Source organism: Cebus imitator, unplaced genomic scaffold (genome assembly GCF_001604975.1).
Source record: "Cebus imitator isolate Cc_AM_T3 unplaced genomic scaffold, Cebus_imitator-1.0 Scaffold18, whole genome shotgun sequence".
Lineage (NCBI taxonomy): Eukaryota > Metazoa > Chordata > Mammalia > Primates > Cebidae > Cebus > Cebus imitator.
The window spans coordinates 5,991,126-5,998,708 of NW_016107333.1; the positions used below are offsets into that span (position 1 = coordinate 5,991,126).

General features: G+C 45.9%; 1 protein-coding gene across 4 annotated transcripts in view; it reads right to left on the minus strand.

Moving 5' to 3' along the window:
• The window catches only part of PHF20 (PHD finger protein 20), a 176,320-nt gene that overhangs the window by 164,959 nt on the left and 3,778 nt on the right, over window positions 1-7,583 (minus strand). Inside the window, exon 1 of one of the 4 annotated variants that reach the window (XM_037732905.1) lies at window positions 171-212. The exons of the other annotated variants lie outside the window; for them this stretch is intronic. The gene's annotated coding sequence lies outside the window, so the exon portion shown is untranslated. Of the gene's footprint in view, window positions 1-170; window positions 213-7,583 lie in introns of those variants that run through there. 4 annotated transcript variants of the gene reach the window in all.

The following is a 7,583-nucleotide window of genomic DNA, read 5'->3' on the forward strand; positions in this document are numbered from 1 at the left end:
GGACAGTGGCTCATGCCTATAATCCCAGTAATTTGGAAGGCCGAGGCAGGAGAATCACTTGAGCCCAGGAGTTCACGACCAGCCTGGGCAACATAGCAAGACCCTGTCTCTACAAATAAATAAATAAATACATAAATATATATATATAAGCCAGGCGTGGTGGCATACATCTGTAGTCCCAACTACTCAGGAGGCTGAGGCAATAGGATCGCTTGAATCCAGGAGGTTGAGGTTGTAAGTAAGCTGTGATTGTGCCACCTCATTCCAGCCTGGGCAAGAGTCAAACTCCATCTCAAAAAGAAAAAAAAAAATAGAATTTTTTTATTTCACATACACTACTGTTAAAGTTATAGATGAAATTCAAACTAGGCCAGGTGCTATGGCTCCTGCCTGTTATCCCAGTACTTTGGGAGGCCAAGGCAGACGGATCACAAGGTCAGGAGTTCAAGATCAGCAACAAACATGGTAAAACCTCATCTCTACTAAAAATACAAAAATTAGCCAGGCGTAGTGGCTTACACCTGTAATCCCAGCTACTCAGGAGGCTGAGGCAGGAGAATCACTTGAACCCAGGAGGCGGAGGTTGCAGTGAGTTAAGACTGTGCCACTGCACTCTAGCCTTGGCAACAGAGCGAGACAAGAAAGAAAGAAAGAAAAGAAAGAAAGAAGGAAGGAAGGAAGGAAAGAAAAAAAGAAAGAAAGAAAAACTAATGAGGCCTATTGAACAGCCCATGGAGGAATTTTACATTTTCTGAGAGGAATAAAATGAAAGTAATAATGGTACCTATACTCAACTCTTCATAGATCACCAAGCCAGGAAAACCCTATAAACTATTATTTCTTCTTTTCTTTCTTATTTTTAAACACAGGCTCTCACTGACACCCAGGCTGGAATACAATGGCAGTATCATAGCTCACTGCAGCCTTGAACTCCTGGGTTCAAGCAATCCTCCCACCTCAGGCTCCCAAGGAGCTGGGACTACATGGTGTGTATCACCACGCCAGACAAATTTTTTTTCTTTTCTTTCTTTTTTTTTTTTTTTTGAGAAGGATTCTCACTCTGTCGCCTAGGCTGAAGTAGAGTGGCTCGATCTTGGCTCACTGAAACCTTCGCCTCCTGGGTTCAAATGATTCTCCTGCCTCAGCCTCCTGAGTAGTAGGATTACAGATGTATGCTGTCATGCCTGGCTGATTTTTATATTTTCAGTAGAGTCAGGGTTTCACCATGTTGGCTAGGCTGGTCTTGAACTCCTGACCTCAGGTGATCTGCCCGCCTTAGCCTCCCAAAGTGTTAGGATTACAGGCGTGAGCCACCATACCCGGCCTTGCCTTTTTTTTTTCCTTTTTATAGAAATGAGATTTCACTTTGTGGCCAAGACTGCTCTCAAATGCCTGGCTTCAAGCAATCCTCCTGCCTTGGCCTCCCAAAGTGCTGGGATTACAGGCATGAGCCACCATGCCCTGACAAACCAGGTTTCTTTAATTCCCTTTTTAGATTAGGAAATGAAGATAAAGGGTAACATTTACTGATATTTCCAATGACTGATGTCAGACAGTTATGATAATACTTGGGTGAGGAAACAGGCTCATATAGGTTAAGTAACTTGCCATGATGGAAAGTTCTGACCCCAATGTGCATAACACAATTAGAGGTTCAAGAGGTTTAAGCCATATGCCAAAATTACATGTGGCCCCAAGAGAGTGGCAAATACTGGTACTCAAAGTCAGGCATTCCACCTCCAAATCCTGGGTCCTCGCCACCACATACCATGCAGCCTAGACATGAAAAGTGGCCTCTTGTAGCCAGGGACAGTGGCTCATGTCTGTAATCCCAGCACTTTGAGAGGCTGAGGCAGGTGGATCGTCTAAGGTCAGGAGTTTGAGACCAGCCTGGCCAACACAGTGAAACTGTGTCTACTAAAAATATAAAAAATTAGCTGAGCGTGGAGGCAGACACCTGTAATCTCAGCTACTAGGGAGGCTGAGGCAGGGGAATCGCTTGAACCCAGGAACCGGGGAGGAATAGGTTGCGGTGAGCAGAGATCGCGCCACTGCACTCCAGCCGGGGTGACAAGAAGGAAACTCTGTCTCAAAAAGAAAAAAGAAAAGTGACTCTTGGCCAGGCGCAGTGGCTTATGCCTATAATCCTAGCACTTTGGGAGGCCGAGTAGAGTAGATGACTTGAGGTCAGGAGTTCAAGACCAGCTTGGCCAATATGGTGAAAACTCATCTCTATCAAAAATAGAAAAATTAGCCAGATGTGGTGGCACGCACCTGTGATCCCAGCTACTTGGTAGGCTGACGCAGGAGACTTGCTTGAACCCAGGAGACGGAGGTTGCAGTCAGCCAAGATCATGCCACTGCACACCAGCCTGGGAGACAGAGCCAGACTCTGTCTCAAAAAAAAAAAGAAAAAAATCTGGGGTGAGGGTGACAAAGTGCCTCAGTGCTGGTTTCCAGGCTGCTTCCTGTTTGATTTGCAGTTAAAGTGACTTATTCCAGTTTCTAGGGGAAAAAGCACAATAGCTACAGAGAGATGGATATAAGAGCACTGGGACAGGAGGCAAAGAAACCTGGACTCCAATCCAGGCCCTGCTTATTAGCCAAATGACCTTGGACAATTACTCATCTCAGTTTCCTCCTGTTAGAAGAAGATATTAGGTCAGATGTAAGGATTCAATCACATCTAAGAGAGTGCTCCAAAAATGCTAGCTATAGTTATCATTATTGTAAAATGCCCACATTTCCAGATCAAGTTTCCACAGCCTAGAAATACCCACACCCGTGCACCTGTAGAAGCAAGAAAGGAATGTCAATCCACCTAGCCATGGAGTTTTTCCATATCAGAAAGAGACCTCTTGAAAATCGGGTCTCTACTAGGACAGAGAGCCCAAATACCCATCTGAGATACCTAGAAGTCAGCCTTTAAAATCCTAGGATTAGGTTCCTGACATGGAATAAACTGTCATTGAATATAAACCATGGTTTAAACCAGATGCGGTGGCTCATGCCTATAATCCCAGCACTTTGGGAGGCTGAGACAGGCGGATCACGAGGTCAGGATTTCAAGACCAGACTGGCCAATATGGTAAAATCCTATCTCTACTAAAAATTAAAAAATTAGCCAGGTGTGATGGCATGCACCTGTAGTCCCAGCTACTCAGAAGGCTGAGGCAGGAGAATCACTTGAACCGAGGAGGTGGAGGTTGCAGTAAGCTAAGATTGCACTCCAGCCTGGGTGACAGAGTAAGACTCAATCTCACAAAAAAAAAAAAAAAAACACCTTTGTTTAAATCCTTCCCCAAGTCCCTCCTCTTGCTCCTTCCCCAAAGTTCATTGATTCAAGCTCCACCACTCTTTCCTAAAACTGTCCAATTTACATACAGTGACCCATATTAGGCTCCTAAATTGTACAGGAATCTGCCAGCTCATTAGTTCCATTATTTGGCAAGAGAGCAAGATCCAGGTAGGTCATAGCCCAAGATGTAGCAAAGTCGTCCAAGCATTATTACAAATCAAGGTTTCCTTTTTTTCTTAAGACAGAGTTGCACTCTTGTTGCCCAGGCTGGAGTGCAGTAGTACAATCTCAGCCCACTACAACCTCTGCCTCCTGGGTTCAAGCAATTCTCCTGCCTCTGACTGTCAAGTAGCTGGGAATGACAGGTGCCCGCTACCATGCCTGGCTAATTTTTCTTTGTTTGTTTGCTTGTCTGTTTGTGAGGGAGTCTCTCTCTGTCACCCAAGCTGGAGTACAATGGCACAATCTCAGCTCACTGCAACCTCCACCTCCTGGGTTCAAGTGATCCTCGTGCCTCAGCCTCTTGGGTAGCTGGGACTACAGGTGCATGCCACAACACTCGGGTACTTTTTGTATTTTTAGTAGAGACAAGTTTTCACCATGTTGGTCAGGCCTCCAGCTACTCAGGAAGCTGAGGCAGGAGAATCACTTGAATTCAGGAGGCAGAGGTTGCAGCGAGCTGAGACTGCGCCACTGCACTCCAGCCTGGGCAACAGAGCAAGACCCTCTCAAAATAAATAGATAATACACACACACACACACACACACACACACATATACATACACACGTGTGTATGTATATATGTGTGTGTGTGTGTGTGTGTGTGTGTGTGTCTGCGTGTGTATATAACATAAAAAGAATGTCTATCAAGAAAAATGTAGCGGGGCATGGTGACTCACACCTGTAATCCCAGCACTTTGGGAGGCCGAAGCAGGCAGATCACCTGAGGTCAGGAGTTTGAGATCGGCCTGACTAACATGGAGAAAACCCATCTCTACCAAAAATACCAAATTAGCCGAGCATGATGGCACATGCCTGTAATCCCAGCTACTTGGGAGGCTGAGGCAGGAGAATCGCTTGAACCCAGGAGGCAGAGGTTGTGGTGAGCTGAGATTGTGCCACTTGCACTCCAGCCTGGGCAACAAGAGAGATCCGTCTCAAAAAAAAAGAAAAGAAAAAAATGTAAACATCCTCCCTATTACATCTGAGGAAGCTGAAGAAGGAAAAAAAACTCCAGAAGTTAAATATATCTCTTTTTTTTTGACACAAAGTCTTGCTCTGTCACCCAGGCTGGAGTGCAGTGGTGCAATCTCAGCTTACTGCAACCTCTGCCTCCTGGGTTCAAGTGATTCTCCTGCCTCAGCCTCCCAAGTAACTGGGACTACAGGCACAAGCCACCATACCCGGCTGATTTTTTTGTATTTCTAGTAGACAGGGCTTTCACCATATTGGCCAGACTGGTCTCAAACTCCTGACCTCATAATCCACTCACCTCAGCCTCCCAAAGTGCTGGGATTACAGGCATAAATCACCATGCCCGGCCTAAATATACCTTTAAGTCCTGATATCCAAGCCCCATCAGCAACTGTCTTTGAGAATAATCATGCGTTTTCAAAGAACTGTTAGTTTTATTCATTTGTTAAGTTATTTGAAATACAGAGTTCTTACTATCCTTAACAACTCCTTGTGTGGGTTTTGTGGCTGTGTGTTCCTACAAGAGCACTTGGAAGTAATGGGGTCTCACTCTGTCACCCAGGTTGGAGTGCGGTGGTACAATCCTAGCTCACTGCAGCCTCTCAACTCCCACGTCAGCCTCCCAAGGAGCTGGGACTACAAGCAGGCACCACCATGCCTACTTTTTTTTGTTGTTGTTGTTTTTGGTAAAGACAGGAGTCTCACTTTTTTGCCCAGGCTGGTCTTGAACTCCTGGTTTCAAGCAATCCTCCCACTTTGGCCTCCCAAAGTGGTGGGATTACAGGCATAAGCCACTACACCCACATAACCACAAGTAATTGTTAAATGGTATTTGTACTTAGGATACACTTTCAAACTTCAGAAAGGGAGTTTAAACACCTTTACAATCCAGGAAGAAGTACCAGGCAATTAACTCCCACAGATACAGGAGATCCTGGGGAAGGGGACTAAGAGCATTACATCTCACTTTCCCCAAATCCCAGCCAAAGGTAAACAACCTGCTTGCTTCATCTTTAAATTTCATGCCCTCTGCGCTGCTAATTCAAACCAAAAAACAAAGCTGTGGAAAGGAGGAAATGAAGGCTCTTTTTAAGTACACATTAGATAAGAGAACTGACAAGTAAATACGGGGTATATAAAGTATGGACTCCTTGGTAAGGCAGGGAAGTAGCTAACATTGAATGGGGAACATAGGACGACTTCTTTGAGGATTTCAGGTAGTTCTGAATGAAAAATAGCATGGAACTGGAAGAAGACATGGAGGCAGAAGAATGCTAAAGTTGGGTATGAGAACAAGCTGGCTGCCTCAGCTAGAAAAAAGACAGTGGCAGAAGTGACTCGGACAACGGAATAACTGGCAGGCTGCCCAAGGGAGCACATGAAAGAAATCAGATCTGCTGCAACAAGCTTCCACAGGCAACTGGGTTTCTAAGCAAGGCAGCGACCAAGATTCAGCAAGTGTCAACTTTGCAGATAATCAGCCCCTCATTTTACAAATGGGGAGAAGCAGGCCTGTAACATTAAATCACTTGCCTGAGGTCTCACAGTGAGTGGAAGAGCTGGGACTAAGTCAAATCCAGATCAGATCCATTCCTGAATAGGATCTGACATTCATGTGAGGAATATGGGGTTGGGGGAGGACAGGGACACAAAATAGTCTAGTCATTCAGGTTTGTCCTGATTAGGGCTGGCAACAGGATCATGCTGGAAGAGGGCCATGACAGGTGACAGCCAGGGAAATAGGTACAGATGATCCAACACACTTAGAAAGGAAAAACACTTTCAGAGGTAGTCTTTGTCTCTAAAAAAAAAAATTTTTTTTAAAAGGAAAAACCCACTTGAGACTTAGAATACATTAGACATGTGGGTACAAAAGGAGAAAGATCATCATAAGGCACCATCACTATCAGAGAATATCATCTTCTCCCCAGCATTTACCTTTCTGGAGCACCCATTTAGAGAAAGCCAGCAGCTTCCATTCAAGATCGGGGCACCTACCTTTATCCTGGCTTTTCCTCGCCCATTTCCAGAACCCAGAAAACCAGGAAGGACTCCTTGGAAATTCCAACACCTGTGAACCTGCTGATGTGGGGTATCACAGACTCCAAAAGCGAGGAACCAGATACAAGCTGGCTATGTAGTATTTATTAGAATGATTCTTTATCAATAATTATGTTCACATTCAAGTAAGAAATACGTAACCATTTAAATTTGGCAATAGCCACGCATGGCAGCTCACACCTATAATCCCGACACTTTGGGGGGCTAAGGCGGAGGACTGCTCAAGCCCGGAAGTTCAAGACCAACCTGTGTAAAATGGTAAGAGCTCATCTCTAAAAAAAATTTAAAACTAGCCAGGTGGGGTGGCATGTGCCTGTGGTCCCTGAAACTCAAGAGGCTGAGGGGAGGATCGCTAGAGCCCAGAAGGTTGAGGCTGCAGTGAGCCATGATCACACCACTGTACTCCAGCCTGAGTGACAGAGTGAGACCCTGGCCCCGCCCCCTTACCCCCCCCAAAAAAAGACAATATATATAGAAACCAAATTTCTGGAAAAGTTTGGCCATGATTTAAAAAGCTATGTGCTAGAGGCCAGGTGCGGTGGCTCATGCCTGTAATCCCAGCACTTTGGGAGGCTGAGGTGGGCAAATCACCTGAGGTCAGGAGTTTAAAAACCAGCCTGGTCAACATCAGGAAACCCCATCTCTACTAAAAATACAAAATTAGCCAGGCATAGTGGCACATGCCTGTAATCCCAGCTGCTCGGGAGGCTGCGGCAGGAGAACCACTTGAACCCAGGAGGCAGAGGCTGCAGTGAGCCAAGATGGTGCCACTGCACTCCAGCCCAGGCACCAAGAGTGAAACTCCGCCCCCTCCCCCCCAAAAAAAGGCCGGGCAAGGTGGCTCACATCTGTAATCTCAGCACTTTGGGAAGCTGAGGTGGGTAGATCACAAGGTCAAGAGATTGAAACCATCCTGGCCAGCATGGAGAAAGCCCATCTCTACTAAAAATACAAAAATTGCCGGGCGCGGTGGCTCAAGCCTGTAATCCCAGCACTTTGGGAGGCCGAGGCGGGTGGATCACGAGGTCA